This window comes from Elgaria multicarinata, chromosome 5, assembly GCF_023053635.1.
Source record: "Elgaria multicarinata webbii isolate HBS135686 ecotype San Diego chromosome 5, rElgMul1.1.pri, whole genome shotgun sequence".
Taxonomy (NCBI): domain Eukaryota; kingdom Metazoa; phylum Chordata; class Lepidosauria; order Squamata; family Anguidae; genus Elgaria; species Elgaria multicarinata.
This window is the reverse complement of record NC_086175.1, coordinates 77,463,620-77,482,239: the sequence shown is the minus strand read 5'-3', so window position 1 is coordinate 77,482,239 and position 18,620 is coordinate 77,463,620.

Genomic DNA, 18,620 nt, shown 5'->3' with positions numbered 1-18,620 from the left:
GCTTTTCCTCAACAGTAATGAAGTGAAGTCGAGGCACCTTGTAACATGACCTTCAAGGTGGAGCAAGGCCAAATACCTAAGGGTTACTAGCCATCTTTATGTCAGTCTTCCCCAAACTGGTAACCACCAGATGTTTTGGACTGTGATTGCCAGAATTCCTCACCATTGGCCATGGTGGCTGGGGCTAATAGGAGTTGAAATCCAAAACATCTGGGAGAAAGACTACTTTATGCTATAAGAAGCTGAACTGCTGTAACTTTTGTAAGCCATTAGACTGAAGTATCATATACAAGGAGGAGTCGAATTTGATTCCGTTTCTTCGTCGGCCTTTCTGGATGCTAGGCAAGGTCTGCAGAGCTTGTGACTTGTGAAGGCCCTGCCACTGCAGAAGGGAAACACACTCTGGCCTCATCCCTTGGCTAGAGGACTAAAGGGCGTGAGAAGGCCAGAGTCTACCTTCCAGTAAGAACATCATGGCAAAGGGTAAACCATGAGTCAGAGAAAAAGCAGCTGTAGGGAGCTTCCGTCCTTCCATCCCTGAAGAAATGAAGGGAAGCACACTCATTTCTGACTCCATCCATTGATCAGGACACTAAGGGCTGCTGGGTTGTGTGAGTTTAAAATAGAGTTTATTGCACTCTATTTTAAGCCACCTTGAAGATCATTCCATTGGAAGGTGGGATATATAGCAGCCCTCCTGCAGCATTGTGGTTGATCAGCATTTGATAAACCTTTTGTTTTACTGTCTGTCTAGGGCTACAAAAACATCACTGTCTGTGTGTGTGTTGTCATGCACCTGGCAGGCAAAAATATTTGGCTGGTGGCCGGCATTTCATTTGGTGGGTTACAAGTAATGAGGAGCAGATTCTTTCACTTCCGTCCCAACATTGTTCCAAGTTTTTGACATACCCTTGCTTCCATTCTGACTGAAAGCCAGATTTTAGTGGCAGAACTGATTTTGCCAGTTTTTGTGTGTTTATTTTAACGGTGATCAGGACTTTGAAAGGAATGCCAAGAAGCTTGTCCTGGATCCAGGAGCAGGCAGAAAGCCAGTAAAGGGATCTAAGGAGAGTTGTCACATGATCAGAGTGATGAGAGAGCAGAATGGTTTTGTCAGCAAAGTGCTAGATAGACATGATAGTACCAAGGTAAGACAGCAAAAGGTGAGTGATTATTTATTCATTTATTTATTTTTATACTGCCCCACAGCTGAAGCTCTCTGGACGATTCACAGCAATTACACTTCAGACATATACCTTAACAAAATTAGCTTGAACTTCAAACTTGGCATAAACAAATTGAGAGCCATCTTAATTATCTTTTGAGCATCATCAGCTCTGAGAATCTTGATAAGTTAGCTAGTAACAATTATTGCTTTGAAACTGAGGAGCTACATTTTCAACTTTGATGACAGCAGGGACTGTTTCCCCCCCTTCTCTAAGTATTAATACTCCTACATTTTATGAGCCACATGAGGCCAGAACTTAATGACTCTCCTTCAAATTGGATTTCCACTGGTAGAACCTGCTAAAAGGAGGAACGGGTATTAGCTCAATTTATACAGCTGCTTAACACCATTTTATACTAATACAGTGATTCCACAATCCTATTCATGCAATCAGGTGCATGGATGTGGGTTTAAGGTGGAGAGGGAGGTGTGTATTAGGGGTGTGCTCCACTCTGATTGGAATCGGAGAATCAGAAGTGAATTGGCCTGCTCCGCCTTGCCCAGAGGCGGAGTAGAAGCGGACCGCGCACCCTTAGAAGCAAGGCGAAGAGAAGCAGCCATAGGCGGAGAGCTTCTCTTTTCGCGGAGCAATCCGCCCGCCATTTTGGATCATTTCGCCCATAGGATTGCATTGCGGAAAAGAATAGGGGATAACTGTGTTGTTTTTTAAGCTATCTTTCTGAAATTTCTTGTGCTTAGAGAGTCGTGGGTGGGGGTCATTTTGAGCCTACTCTCAGCACTCTGTGTGGTGCGGTTCGCTTGCTATATTTTTTTAAAAAATTGGGTAAATAAAAGCGGGAGAGGTACCTTTTTGAAGTGCTGAGAGGCAGAGTCAATTTTTGAAAATCGGACACCCCATTTTCAGACATGGACTGTTCTCCTACATTTTGACAGATAAAAACTTGGATGCACGCACCCTCACAGCTGCCGTCCCCTGATTTTTGGTGGGGCTTTAACCTCTAACGCATCACCCGTAACCCCAATTCACACCCCTTTCGATATCTCTGTCAATTTTCAAGTTAGAAACCTCAAACTCAAAACCATGATAGCTTATCCATTTATACACATGCATGCCAAGCCTCAAGCCAATCCAAGCCTCCCCTGATTTTGGGAAATTTTTGAAAATCGGACACCCCATTTTCAAACATGGGATTTGCTATGACATTTTGACAGATAATTTTTCTTGAAGTGGGTACCCTCACAGATGCCATCTAGATCCACATTCATGGCAAGTTTCAAGCAAATCCCATCATCCCCTGATTTTTGGCGGGGCTTTAACCTTCTAACTCACCCCAAATCAAATCCAATGCTACAACTACGTCAATTTTCACATTAGAAACCACAAGTTAGGCACCATGACACCTCATGGACGTATACACACGCATGCCAAGACTCAAGCCAATCCAAGCCTCCCCTGATTTTTGGGGAATTTTTGAAAACCTGACACCCCCAGTATCTCAGGGATTTAAAGCTGCAGACAGCTCAATGGGGCCATTTCAAAGGAAATCCCAACATGCCATGAATTGGGAAGTAGATAAACCTATATGAATCTTCTTCCACACTTGAAAAATTGATTTGGAACTTCAAAAAGTCTAAGTGAGCACAGGAAGGACTTATCCCCTGAGTCAAAGCAAGACACACACAAATCATCCCTGTGATGTGGGCAGGGGAGGAGGGAGGGAAGGCAGGCAGGCAGCAGACATTTCTGGGGGCACAAGGAAGTGAGCCAAGGATAATTTCAAAGCCAGTAATGCAAACCATCCCTGTGAGGTGGGAGCAGCACAGAGAGATGCCTTTTCTTTTGCATCCCATAACTAGGAGGCTAGGAGGATAAGAGTAAAGCTTTGTGATCCTTGCTTCAGAGTTGATTGACTGCACTGTGATCACAGCCATTATTAAACAACAACAACAACAACAACAATAGCAACGTTAATAATAGCAGTACTAATTAATATTAATAGCAATAATAATAATAACAACAACAACAATAAGGAGTTGAACCACAATGACAGCCTGCCTGACTTCACTGAAGAGGAAAAGCCAGGAGAGCTTGGGCTATGGGGTGTAAATATAAAATGGAATGAATAAATAAATAAACAAAGGAGGGGTGGAATTAAAAGCAGCAGTGTTGCTGAATAAACAACAAGAAGAATTTTTTTAAAAAGGCTATGTCTGTCTTTTACCAGTAAGAGGAAAGTGGACATGCCCAGGGGGAGGGGGATAATATGCCAATTGTTGACTGGCCCTAAGTAAGTACCAGTGTTAAGAAGCGACCTGCCACTTCAACTCATGACAGGCATTAGCTTCAGTCTCTCCACTGGGTTACTCTTTGGAGGGCTCTGATGACCCTCCAGGGTGGGAGAGTGTGTGCACTGGGCACGTCCACATGCCCTAGGGGACCTCATCCCCTTGCCCCACATCTGTTCAGTTGTTCACCAAGGTTATGGTGGGTAGCAGTGCTGTGTTTCCTATCTGTTATTTATTTGCTTAGTATATGATTTCAGGTTGTGTTTGTGCATTTGGTGGGGCTACTGTTTTAAAAAACACTGGGAAAAGTCCATTCACAGACTAAGAAAGAGAAGTTTCCCAGTATCCCAAGTTACTAGTATCCCGTTTTGCCTATCCCCTCCTCCAACTTTGGGATCATGTGATCATGACTGGGAGTTGACTCTGCCTCTCAGCATTCAAAAAGGTACCTCTCCCACTTTTTTAAAACCGATTTTTAAAAAATATAGCAAGCGAACCGCGCAGAGTGCTGAGAGTAGGCTCAAAATGACCCCCACTCACGACTCTCTAAGCACAAGAAATTTCAGAAAGATAGCTTAAAAAACAACACAGTTATCCCCTATTCTTTTCTGCAATGCAATCCTATGGGCGAAATGATCCAAAATGGTGGGCGGATTGCTCCGCAAAAAGAGAAGCACTCCGCCTATGGCCGCTTCTCTTTGCCTTGCTTCTAAGGGTTCGCGGTCCACTTCTACTCTGCCTCTGGGCAAGGCGGAGCAGGCCAATTCACTTCTGATTCTCTTATTCTAATCGGAGCGGAGCACACCCCTAATAAAAATTAAAATCCACACACCCCTACACACTCACCCAGCATGGAAAAAACTCCACACCCTCCCCAAGACAATCTAAAAACAACAACTCCACACATACTTAACTGGAGGGCGGGATAAATCCATCCCACACTCACCAAAGGCAAAATAATAATAATCTACAGCAACATCCCCCAAGGCAAACAATAAAATAACATCAAAAATACAATACTTACTCACCCAAGGCGTCGTCATCACCATCATCATCATAGTGTGGTATAGTGGCTAAAGTGTTGGACTGGCAGCTGGGAGATTCAGGTTCTAGTCCCCACTCAGCCATGGAGTGACTGGGAAGAAGCCTGGGCCCAGCTGAGGCGAGCCCCATGTGCCCCAGCGGCAGCTGCAGGACTGGGTGCTGGGAGGAAGCCCGGGCCCAGCTGAGGCAAGCCCTGCGCATGGCGGGTGCTGGGAGGTGGGGCTGGAGGACCCGTTCTCAGCCTCCAGCCCTCCCAGGGCCAAGATTGGCCTTTTGCTGGCCTGGCGTGATGTCGCCGGCCCAGCATCGCTGTGGGAGGGAGCTGGGAGACCCGTTCTCGGAGAATGGGTCTCCCAGCTCCTCCCCCCCAGCGACGCAGGCCTTCTCTTGTGCGCTGGTGCACTTGCGCCACCACAGAGGAGAAGGGGAGAGCGTCGCTGGGGGGCAGGGGCTGCGAGGCCCCTTGTCGGCTCTCCCCGGCTTCCATTGGGGCCTCTCCTTGGTCTTCGTCACCATGGGGACCAAGGAGGCCCCGAAGGAAGCCGGGAGAGCCTTAAACCATGCGTTTCCAAAACGCGGAAATGCCCGGCTTAAGCCACGCCCACCTCGTCCATGGTGGATGTGGCTTAAGCCGGGCATTTCCGTGTTTCAGAAACACATGGTTTAAGGCTCTCCCGGCTTCCATCGGGGTCTCTCCTTGGTCGCCATGGTGACGACAACCAAGGAGAGGCCCCGATGGAAGCCGGGAGAGCCTTAAACATTAAAAAAAAGAACAACAAAAAAACTTTTTTTCCCAGACAAAAGGGGGAAATCGGGGATTTACAGCTGGACCCGGTTTGGCCCCCCCATTTCCGGACATGTCCGGGCAAAACCGGACGTATGGTCACCATAGTTTTAATTATATTTCAATTCTATACCATACAATACATTTACCTTTATAAGGTGCCTTTTGAGGGTTTCCCTGAAATCGAGGGTATAAATATATTAAACGAAGAAACAACAACAACAACAGGAGACTCAAGCACCAGTATGTTTGCGTATGAGAAAAATACATGCTTAGGACCCTCATTATAGTCCACAAGAAGGAAGAGTAATTTCCTTCACTTTGTTCAGGCCTTACCAGGGATATATATTTCTGAAATAGGAAAACTCTGGCCCTTTCTAACCTAAGGGTGTAGAGGGATGCAGGGTAAACAATCCCAGGATTTCCAGCTTCCAGGATCGTAGCCCTGCTTGCAGGCAGCTGCGCGACGTCTCGGAAGTGAAGAGGGACATTCTTGCTGCGTTTTTAAAAAACAACCACAGGAGCTGGAGCGGCGCGCACTTGTGCTACAGCTAAAAAGTAAGTGAACCCCCCCAAAGCCCCGTTCCCTCCCCAACCCGATGTTCCTGGACACCCCGCACCCCCCGGCCCGGCTCCTTCCCTCTGCTGACTCCTGCTACTCGCGGGGAGGAGGGAAGAAGCCAGGATGGGCATGCACAACGCCCGCAGTCCTTATTATTATCCTAGGCCCGTGGGTAAAACCAGGATAAAAGCAGTCCCAGAAATCCCAGGAAAATGGAGAGATCGTCCCTGCCTGCTCCCGGGATCCCCTGTGTGTCATTTGGATGAACAGGGATGATCCAGGGGGGAAAGGCAGGTGTGGAAAGGGCCTCTGAAGGATCTGCATTGGTTGCCTCTATGCTTCTGAGCCCAATTTTGAGTGCTGGTTCTTACCTTTACCTAAATGGCTTGGAACCCAAATATCTGCAGAAATGCCTTTCCCTATTGTACAAGTACTTTGGGTACACTATGGCTAGATCTACACTATTGCTTTATAGTGGTATTGAAGTGCACTAAAAACTGTTGGGGCACAATCTGTGTTCCATATACTGCTTCCATTGCTTTTTATTCTGTATTCATAACAATTGAAAACAAGGTGTAGATCTGGTCTTGCAACAAGGTAGAGAGCCATCTCGGTTGTGGTGCCTTGATTATGAAATATCCTCCCAATGGAGATGAGACAGGTGCCAACATTGTAATTGTTGCAGCAACAGCTCCAAAATTGTTTGTTTAGCCAGGCATTTTAATTTGTTGTTTCCGTCTTTGGATTGTATTTGCTGCCTTTTTCCCCCTTTATCATGATGATGTGGTTTTAGTGCTTTTGTTGTATTATGTATTATTTTAATCAGACTTGTACACTGCACTGCTTTCTGCATGGATGAAGGGTGGTTTAAATTATTTATGTTGAGTATAATTTATTTATTATTGTATTTTCTATACTGCCCTTCAATAGAAATTCCCAAGGTGGTATAAATCAGCTTTCTATGTTCCTAACATGTCAAAGAACAAAATTGTGCGGTGGGGGGGAGTTTCTCAGTTATACAGAACTAGTTAAATCTTAATAGAATCACCAGATTAGGGGGGGAATCCAATGGGGGTAGCCATCCACTTTGAAGCAGAATATCACCCTAGTAAAGAGGAAAATACTTCAGGAGATTTGTTCTATTACATTTCACTAATCCTACATGTAATATTAAGCATATTAATATTAATATGTACTTCTTATGGAATTCCATTTGTTTCTAGAACTGGCGCATGCATGGGATCCAGAACAGCCCTGCCGCCTCCATGCTCCATCGGGCCTCAGCCATCAGCAAACCACCCTGTCTTGGCGCTTCTGATGGTGGACAAGCACCGGTGGCTGCTACATCTTTGCCATCTGTCTTCCTCAGCTGTGGGGAGGAAGTGGCTGGTCCCTTGCCCCCTGCCTGGGCAGACAGCAACCAATCAGGGGTCACCATCTGCTCAGCCACGTCTCTGCCAGGACTCTTGAGTGAGGCTAGGTGGCGGATGCACTGTACTCACCTTGCTTTGGAGGAAAAAGTTGGGTTAAGTCCCTGACTCTTTTTCTTCACCGCTTCTCTGGAAAGCCCCGTGGTGGCTTTGAGGTGGCTGTTGCAATATATAATCAACCCAGTGCCACCTGGGGCTTCCGGAGCATATGACAGTCCCTGGGTCTGTTGGAACATGTGTGAGTTTGTACTCAAGTCTAACTAGAGCACATCATGTAACAAACCTGCACACTCAAGTTAGGGATATCTTTGCATCAGAACCATTAAGTCTTATTGATTTCAAAGGGAGTAACACTACAGGATTTTAGCATAAAGGATAGTGGTAATTTGCTTATTTACTAATGGAAAGAAAGTTATGATAGTGTCTTTCAAACAGCCAAGGAAATGAAAGGGAAGTCTATTAATATTAAATGTATATTTTAGGTGTGTTAAAGTAAAATAAAGTTGTTACTTGCAGAGATTTCTGTCCTGCTAGGCAATCAGATAAATCAATGAACTGGCAAACAAAGGAAGTGGAAAATAATTGGAGAGCCTCGCTGGTGTTTGCAATAAATAGTCACTTGTGTTAATGTTTATAGTCTGTTTATCTTTCTAAGGGCAAAAATCCTGATGCTGCATTCTTCATTAATATTAATGGAGCCTTTAATTTAAAGGGAGGGAATGAATCCCTAGGACTCCGGCAAAAGTAGAGTCCAAATTACTGCAGCATTGTGTTGGATGACTTATTGTATCATCAGAAAATGTATTGCGGTTCAGGTGGTAAAAGCGTTAGGAGTCTGTCTGGAAAATATCACTAAAAAGTTGGAGATTCAATCTTTCAAAGGATGGCTACTCATTGGGAATAGGGGGAACTGTATGATGGGGAAAGCCTAAAAGGATTTAATATTGATGCTTTTGAGAAGCTTGCAATGCAGGCCTTTAGGTGATGCTTTTCTTGACTTACTTTATTCTGAGAGCCAGTTCTGAAGGTATACACAGCTAAGTAGTTTTTACCACTAAAACTGGAGGATCTCTACAATAAAGATTCTAATTAGGTCATATTGATTTTTTTCTTTTAGAAACACCCATCTCCCATTTAAATGATGTCCATCCATCACAATATAGGTTGACACATACTGTAAAAGCTTTTCCTAGGATTGCCAAAACATGTCAATGATATGAATTAAAGAAGCAATTAAAAAAATGATTTAAGGAGTGAGATATTTAAAGCTTCCTGACAATCAATATGTTATGCTCTAGATTGGACCTTGTGTGAGTGTTGCATTAATGTTCCAGGTTTTGAAGCAAAGTTATTGAAGATTGAAAAGTAAAATATAGCTACAAATGCTTCAGAATGCAGAAAATGAATTTTATGAAACCACTTTCTCCATTCTTCAGAGTGTCTGTCTTCACCTGGATACTCCATTCCTCCTTGCCATTAGGCAGGGTGAGGCAGCTATCTCAGGCAGCTGATTTTGGGTAGTTTGCTATTTTATTATTGTTGTATTTTTATTCCCATGGAGAGGCGCTTGTGAGATTTTCTGTCTCAGATGCCAAAATAACTTGGCCAGTCTTGGGTACTATGTTTAGGGAGGGGGTGCCACTTACTCATCTGCCTCAGGCAGCAAAATGTCGTGGGCCAATCCTTACCTGAGTCACTTTTTAACCTCAAAACAATGATGCCTAGTAGATATGGGCCCTGCCTTCATGGCATTGCATTGACCCCACATCCCTTCTAAACCCCACGGTTTTGCTCCTGCAGGGTGGCATCAGGTGATCCCTATGCCAGGACAGAGCCTGGGATTTCCAGTGGTCATCTGGATACTGGAGTGCCCCTGCCTCCCCTGCCCTCTTTCTGGCTTCTGGCAACCAATCACTGGTTGCCATCTGCCCGGAATGCCCCCTGGATCAACCACGGAGTAAGGTCAGATGGCGGAAGAACTGGGTTGACCTCTCTCCAAATGAAAAAGTCAGGGCAATTCCCCAACTTTTTAACAATGCAGCTTTGCAGAAAAGCCCCATGGTGGCTGCAAATCTGTGAGTGCATCATGCAACTGATGCAACACAGATTCGTAGCCACTGTGAGGCTTTGAACACATATAGGCAGCCCCTTAGTTTGAAAGCTGACAATTTTCTCAAGTGTGCTTCACTGTGGTTCATAGTGAAGCAAAGATTTGAAACCCGCTCCCCTTGGTCCAAATTTACCATTCTGTTTGCTATACCATACCAATTGAGCTGGACTTCCATTGATGCCCAATGGTGTCAGGCCCAAACCTAACATTTGACCAAGTAGTTTTAGGGACTAGGGCTTTGTTTGGGCCATAGCTCAGCGGCACAGCACCTGCTTTGCCTGCATAAGACCTCAAATTTAGTCCCTGGTATCTGCAGTTTAAAAGGTCTCAGGTACGAAAGCTGTTGTCAATCAGAGTAGATTGCTTGATAAATGGTTCATTATAAGGCTGCTTCACATGTCCATATACATTACAAGGAGCTGGAATTTTAGAGGTGTGCTTGAACTAAATGATCAAAGAATTGGAGTTTATGTCACTGATTTAAAATAACAAGGTAATGCTTTTTAAAATGCTTGGAAGAATAATATAGTGGTAATCCATGGAAACCCTTTAAAATTTTGACAATTTAACGTTTGGTTGGTGAGAGATTTTAAACATGGATTTGACTACTGGGTCTCAGTTTTTGCCCCTGTAAAAACAAAATGAATGTTCACCTTCTATGTTAAGGTCAAGATTTATTACATATGATTCTGCCTGTTGAGTCAGGATTGTTTCTCACATCATATCTGAAAGAAAAGGCTACACAACTGCAAGTTAGTTCCTGTATTTGTTTCAAAATATGTGCAAATTCAGTATGTACATGTTGACAAACCCCCCCCCCCCCGCAAATGGTGAGATTCTAAAGGAAATGGCTTGAATTGTGTTCTGCATTTCATACATTTCATTTTTGTCTTACTTAGCACAAAGTCATTAATCTTGGTGTCTCACTATTGATTTTCTTTGGTTGCAAAGGTGACCTGCACAGTTTCCCTGACTTTATTTATTTGCATTAGGAACTACTGTAGGAGATGCTTCTGCTTCCTCCTCCTCCTCCTCCTCCTCCTCCTCCTCTTCTTCTTTTTAAGGCTTCTGGGCTTGAAAGTATTGGTGCTTAAGAGAAGAAGCAAGAAACTTCTCTCTGTCGCTACAGAAAAACTTCAAATAAGAAAGGGAATTAACTAAATTAGTCTCTTGTCCTCCAGATTCTCTGTGCTCTTCTATCATCCCTGTATCTTCTCCTCTCCCCCACCTGTAGGAAATCATCTCGGGAGGTGGAGGCCATTTCTAGCAAACAAATGACAGGAAGGGAACAGTTAAGCATAGGGTGATCATATGGAAAGGAGGACAGGGCTCCTGTATCTTTAACAATTGTAGAGAAAAGGGAATTTCAGCTGGTGTCATTTGCATGCATGCAGCACCTGGCGAAATTCTCTCTTCATAACAATAATTAAAGCTGCAGGAGCCTTGCCCTCTTGACCAGATACAAAGAGGGCAAGGCTCCTGCAGCTTTAACTGTTGTGATGAAGAGCTCCATCAGATGAGCGTTTTATTGCATGCTCATTGCTGAGCATGCAATAAAATGCTCACAGATTTTCACAGGTCCCTCTCACAATGATGTTTGCCTGCTGCGCACCTCCCCCCCCCCACCCCAGTACGTCTGATTTATTTTTAAAGATGAAAGTTGCCGCTATCTCCTGCTGTGCAGGAGAAGCAGAGCGATCAAAACAGCTCACTGAATGGGCCACACACACATTGTTTACTTCTTCTATTAAAAGTGGAAGTAATGAGGGACAAACGTACAGGTGGAAAAGTGACGGTAAGCAAACACAATTTCCCCCTATGTGATGATGCTCGAAGAAGGAATTTTGCCAGGTCCTGAATGCATACAAAATGTCACCGGCTGAAATTCCCTTTTCTCTACAACTGTTAAAGATACAGGAGCCCTGTCCTTCTTTCCATATGGTCACCCTACTTAAGCAGTCCTCACCACCACCACCACCCTTTCACTACCAATAGAAGCCTCCCAAGGCTGATTTTCATTCAAAAACAAAATTGAAAAACGAAAGTAAATACCAGACATACACAACTGTCGTATATAGCATGGCCCTGATAGTCTTGGAAATGTAAAGACTTCCATTTCATTGCATAAGCAACCATGGGGCTTTCTTCAATTGGAGCAATGTCGGGCTTTTCTGGTAATTCATAGGGGTAATAGGGAAACTGGTAACTCTCGTTGGGGGGTTTGTTTGTTTGTTTATTTATTTATTACTGGTACATTTATTTACCGCCCCATAGCCGAAGCTCTCTGGCCGGTTTACAAAAGTTTAAACAGTGAACATTAAAAACAAATATACAAACATTTTAAAGTATAAAAACAGCAATATCATTTAAAGCAAGTATTCTGGGGTCAGTTTTAAAAAAATGAGAAAGCTAATAACTGAAAGAGTGGGTGCAATAAAAAATGCACATACTAAGGAATAGGTCCTGTTCAGTTCAGTAGAATTCACCTTTGAGTAAATGTACTTAGGACTGCACTGCTTCTACGTTAACCCTTTGAAGTGCTCTACAGCTTTCTTCAACAAACTAAGTGAAGGTTAAAGTGTCACTTGTTAGTTATGAAACATTTCAGCAAAAATAATGATTGGACGAGCTCTGCTGTTTTCCTGGCACTAAATGTCCTGGACAATGTTATTAGGCAAACATTGCTTACTGTTTGGAACAGAAGAAACAGATTTCTTGAAATGTATGTTTTGCCTCACAATCAAAGACCGTAAAACCATGACAGTAGGGATAATTATGAGTAGAATGGTCACAGGAAATAACATCCCCCAGCCCAATCTTTTGAACATCAAAGGTTTAGATTCTTTTTATTTATTTATTTATTTATTTATTTATTACATTTTTATACCGCCCAATAGCCGAAGCTCTCTGGGCGGTTCACAAAAATTAAAACCACAGTAAAACACCCAACAGTTTAAAACACAATTACGAAATACAGTATAAAAAGCGCAACCAGGATAAAACCACACAGCAAAGTTGATATAGGATTAAAATACAGAGTTAAAACAGTAAAATTTAAATTTAAGTTAAAATTAAGTGTTAAAATACTGAGTGAATAAAAAGGTCTTCAGCTGGCGACGAAAGCAGTACAGTGTAGGCGCCAAGCGGATCTCTCTGGGGAGCTCGTTCCACAACCGGGGTGCCACAGCGGAGAAAGCCCTCCTCCTAGTAGCCACCTGCCTCACTTCCTTTGGCAGGGGCTCATGGAGAAGGCCCCCTGTAGATGATCTTAAGGTCCGGGTAGGTACATATGGGAGGAGGCGTTCCTTCAGATAACCTGGCCCCAAACCGTTTAGGGCTTTAAATGTTAATACCAGCACTTTGAATTGGGCCCGGACCTGGACTGGCAGCCAATGAAGTTGTAAAAGGACTGGCGTAATGTGATCTCGCCGGCCAGTCCCTGTTAATAACCTTGCTTCCCTGTTTTGCACCAGTTGAAGTTTCCGGACCGTTTTCAAAGGCAGCCCCACGTATAACGCATTGCAGTAATCCAAATGAGAGGTTATCAGAGCATGGATAACTGTAGCTAAGCTATCTCTGTCCAGATAAGGGCGCAGCTGGTATATCAGCCTAAGCTGATAAAAGGTGCTCTTTGCCACTGAGTTCACCTGTGCCTCAAGTGACAGTTCTGGATCGAAGAGCACCCCAAAACTACGGACCCGATCCTTTAGGGGGAGTGCAACCCCGTCCAGGACAGGGCAAACATCCACTTGAGGGTATGAAGGACAGAGTTTGTGATATGGTTCCACTGAGGATTGCTACAGTGGTACTATATTATTATTATTATTATATATTATTATTATTATTATTATTATTATTATTATTATTATATTTATTTATTTATTTATATAGCACCATCAATGTACATGGTGCTGTACAGAGTAAAACAGTTTTAGTTCTTTTGCTTACAAAAATGTGTACATACAACATCACTTCAGTGTGTTCTATTTCTCCCTCCTTCTCTCTCTCTTCCTCCCTCTCCCTTTTCTTAATCACACCCACACAAACGCAAGTCTAATTTGGGCATTTGAAATTACACAGTTACAATTACATGGAGGAGGAGAGGGCTGTCCCTGCTCCATCACATCCCCTGCCATCCCTGCCCTTCCAGTGCCTACATGTTAAGGGAATTCTGAAGCAGAGAGCATGGCTTCATCTTGATGGCACTTTCGCGCCACAAGCCCCCCAAATCTCGCTCTTATGCTCCTTCACATTATCCACACACGAAGGGATGAGCCTCCTTGCATCAAGTTTGTTTTTTTACTTTACTTTGGAGGGGGCACCGTACCCGTGCCTCCTTGCATCTCTGGGTTTTTTATGAAGCTTTTGGGGGCTTTTCCCCATGCCGGAGAAGTGCAGAGGTGGGCCAGTGGCCATTCAGCCCACTGGCCCACCCCCTCCCCTCTGTCTGGGCAGATTGTGACCAATCAGAGTTCGCTATGTGCCCAGACACATCTCCAAAGCAGCTCCAACACAAAAAAGTTGGGGTAAGTGTCTGACTTTTTAAAAGCACAGCTTTGGGGGTTTGCCCCTTGATGGCTTTGGGATGGCGGCTGCATCATATAGATGGCCTGCTGCCACTCTGGGGCAAATTCCTAAGCAAGACATGTTCTATGTGCAAAGGCTCCCCACCCCCTGCCCCGTATCCCTTATCCCTCACCCATGTAGCATAGCTCTCTCATACTGGCCAGATCTACACCAAGCATGATAAGACACTATGAAAGCGGTTTGAAAACAGTATATGGCATATGTGGCATGTGACATGGGCCCCAACAGTTGTCAGTGCACTTCAATACTGTTATAAATTCTTATTCTTATTATTTATTGCATTTGTACATCACCCCATAGCCAAAACTTTCTGAGTGGTTCACATAAGATAAAAACACTTAAAAACAGTATACAAAAATTGAAAACCACAAAAACATACAATATACACATACATCTAAAACCACTATAACAACTTTAAAAAACTATGAGCCTTAAAAACAGACCCATTACATATTGCTAAATGCCTGGGAGAAGAGGAAAGTCTTGACCTGGCACCGAAAAGATAACAATGTCGGCGGCAGGCGGGCCTCATCAGGGACATTGTTCCACAGTTGGGGGGCCACCACAGAGAAGGCCCTCTCTCTTGTTGTCATCTTCTGAGCTTCCCTCGGAGTGGGCACCCGGAGGAGGACCTTAGATGTTGAATGTAGTGTTCAGGTAGGTTCATGATGGGAAAGGCATCAGGTATTGTGGTCCCAAACCGTGTAAGGCTTTCTAGGTTAAAACAAGCACTTTGAATCGGGCTCGGAAACATACAGGCAGCCAATGCAAGCAGACCAGAGTGGGGCCGAATCTACATTACTGTAGCTGTAACATTATAGATAGCTCTGGATGATGTCAGTGATCATGTGATGTGTTCCTTATAATGTTATACAGAAAGGTTTTGTACCGTTTTACCTTTCGTTGTAACACTTCTGCGTCGTTAGACTTCTTTCAATGTGCTCCATTGTTACGATGTCTTCTGTGTCACATTGCGAAACTAATGTCACATGATCCCTCTCCGGGCTTCCTGTCTGATGTAACTTCCTCTACGTGCCTTCAGTAACTGTTGTTAGAACTGGTGAACGGAATGTGTTAAATCTTTCTCATTTTTTAAACATTATTTCCGTGGCATTACATGCAACCTACCTCGGGTAAAAACTTTTTTTATTTTTATTTTTTATTTAAGGATCCTTAATTTTTTTTAAAAAAATAAATTAAATTATGCGCATATGAGCATCCTTTAATTTTTTATTTTTTTTTAAGTTTTAACCCGAGGTAGGTTGCATGTAATGCCACGGAAATAATGTTTAAAAAATGAGAAAGATTTAACACATTCCATTCACCAGGCATCCTTACACTTTCCTCAAGAGACAGACAACTCCGACAATCCACAAACCACTCTCTCTGAAGAACTCCCGCCACAAAGATTTGAAATTAAGAGCATGTGTATAAAATAATGTTATCTAGAGAGGCGCGGAAAATACAAAAACAAGGAAGTGGGAGGCGCAGAGAAAGGACAGTCTGGAAATTGCAAGGATCACAGAAACGAGAAGAAGAAACAACACAGACAACGGGGCAACGAACAGTGTGCTCTGCAACAACGTTACAAGAAAAGGTAAGTAACGCTACTGAGCAACGGTATACAAGGTATCGATACAAGTTACAACGTTACAAAGGCTCAAAAATCGATATAAGCAGAAGTGTAGATCCACACTGGATCTTATATGTTCAAACCTTCTGGTCCCTGTTATCAATCTGGCCGCTGCATTTTGCACAAGCTGCAGCTTCCAAACTGTCTTCAAAGGCAGCCCCATGTAGAGTGCATTGCAGTAATCTAATTTGGAGGTTACCAGAGCATAGACAACTGAAGCCAGGGATGTAGCTGTCCAGATAGGGGTGTAGCTGGGCCACTAACCAAAGCTAGTAGAAGGCACATTGTGCCACCGAGGCCACTTGAGCCTCAAGTGACAGATGGTTCTAGGAGAACCCCCAGGCTATGAACCTGCTTCTTCAGGGGGAGTGCAACTCCATCCAGAACAGGTTAAACACCCTCCATCCGGTCAGCAGAACCATTCACTAACAGCATCTCAGTCTTGTCTGGATTGAGTTTCAGTTTCATTAGCCCTCATCCAGTCCATTGTCACGGCCAGGCACTGGTTCAGCACATCCTCACCTGATGAAGATGAAAAGGAGAAATAGAGCTGTGTGTCATCACCGCACTCAGTAGTTTCATGTAGATGTTGAACAACATGGGGGACAAGACTGACCCCTGCAGAACCCCATACTGGAGAATCCATGGAGCTGAACAATGTCCTCCAAGCACCACCTTCTGGAGCTGACCCATCAAGTAGGAGCAGAACCACTGCAATGCAGTACCTCCCACTCCCAACTCAGACAGTTGTTCCAGAAGGATACCATAGTTGATGGTATCAAAAGCCACTGAGAGATCAAGGAGAATCAACAGAGTCACACTCCCTCTGTCTTTCTCCCGACATAGGTCATCGTACAGGGTGACCAAGGCTGTTTCCTTACCAGAACCAGGCCTGAGATCTGACTGAAATGGATCCAGATAATAGGTCTCATGCAAGAGTGTCTGGAGCAGGCTCACAACCACCCATTCAAGGACCTTGCCCAGGCATGGAACATTTGCTACTGGCCTATAGTTATTAAGATTTTCAGGGTCCAGGGAAGATTTCTTCAGGAGCGGTCTCACTAAAGCAGTAGTGTAGATCCTACCTCAATCCCTTGAGTACTTCACTACTTCTGATAGTTAAGAATGTAAGTGACAGTGGTGGAGACATTGTAATAATAAGCTAAGAGCTTGATAAAGAAATTATCCTGTTACATCTAGCTGACCTTACTACATATATTCCTGCATTGGTAACTTTCGAGTGATTCTGGAAAATATCAACATGGTTTGGGAAAGCATATGTGAAAGGCAGAAAGTTATAAAAACCTTACTGGATATATGGTTGCTTGTTCTTTATTGTGGTTTGTTGTGATGTATCTGTGCAACACATAGGCTGTGTATTGGTTTACTTCTGATAGATAACATAGAAAAATGTGCTAGCTAGAGTACTCCCTTGAGCTGCAGATTGACTACTGAGCCTCTTGGTGTGGCAAAGCCCCCCCCCCCCCCAGTAATTATTGTTGAGGAGAGGAGGGTTGCGAAAGCCCAGAGAGGTGGCACCACACTTTGTGGCCTCTACTGAAGCCAGCCAATTGGAAAGCTGAAATCTTGTGAGGGCCCAGTCCCTATTACAAGAGGCTAAAATGCAAAGAGATTTTGGGTAAGGCTATAAATTTTCTCATCCTATGCCTCCATTCTTGGCTGGCAAGCTGTCGAATGGGTCTCAGCTGCTGGGGAGAAGAGTGAGACCAAGAGACCAGCCAGGAGGTGAGGGGAGAGAAAGAAGTCTGGGGAAAAATGGATTTCTATTCCTGCCCTGGAGAGAAGTGGACAGAAGTGTCTCCCTCAAAAACAGCGCAAAGGCCAGCCTGCAGTAGCTGGATAGGGCACAGAGTAGGGAATGTCCCCCCTGGCTTTTTCCCAGTCCCAGTTAACCTCTTATAGTTGTATTCATTAAACAAAATTCTTATGATTTACAAAACAATGTAAAGGCTCTACAGTTTTCAACCAAGCACCAAAAAGCAGAGAAATTGGGAGTTAAGGCTCACAAGCCTTAATGCCACAACCTCCCTAAGGAGGCAGAAAGTGCCAGTGAAATTCGCATTATCCCAAAGCAGATAAACCATGTGGCAGGAGGGAGGGGGACAGCGTCGCTACTGAGCATGTGTCATGCTATGCCTGAAGAAGGCCTCTGTATTCACTCTAATAGGATGAATAAATATTAATTAAAAATCAACCAAAGGGATTTTTTTTTAGAAAAAGCTATTCCACCAACTAGAAGAAAGGAGGAAGAAGACACCACCACTGGATTAATGAGTAAGGGGCTCATTCATCCAAATTTCATGGATAAAAAACCACCAACCTAAATTCAGTAATCACAGTGAGTGTGAGAGTTTTTCCCCCCTTTTCTACTTTAAACTGCCCTCCTTTCCTCAGTCTTTCACCAATCTTCTTGAAATTTTCAGGATATATAAAACCTACGTTTCTTTCTGGCACATGTAAATTTCAAAAATATTGGTGAAACATTTTCAATTTTATGAATGTTAGAATGACCCCCATTACCCCTTATAATGGTACTGTCCAACCTTAACTAAGGGGATACTACCATGTCCCTTTAAATAATAAAGGTTCTGACAGCATTTCTTCCAGTGTCTGTGTCCATCATTTGAATGTTATCACAATGTGTTATGCTATAGATCAGGAGTAGGCAACCTTTTTTTTTCTGATGAGGTCCATATCCCATTGTGGGTAATGTGTAGGAGTCTGTAAATCAACAGTGGGTGGGGCTGAAGCCAGTGGTGAGTAGGACCAGATCCAAAACTCACCACTGTCCTCTTTTTTCTACAACCCTCTTTTCTGCCTCTCTCTTTTCCTTCACTCATAGTGAGCTGCCAAGGAAGGGAGATATCACTCTTGCCAAAGGTTTGCACTGATTGCATGGCAATGGCTTTTGAGATTAGGCTGTGAGCCACATAAAATTAGGTCAAAGGTGGCAGAGAGACCGCTCTTATTATAG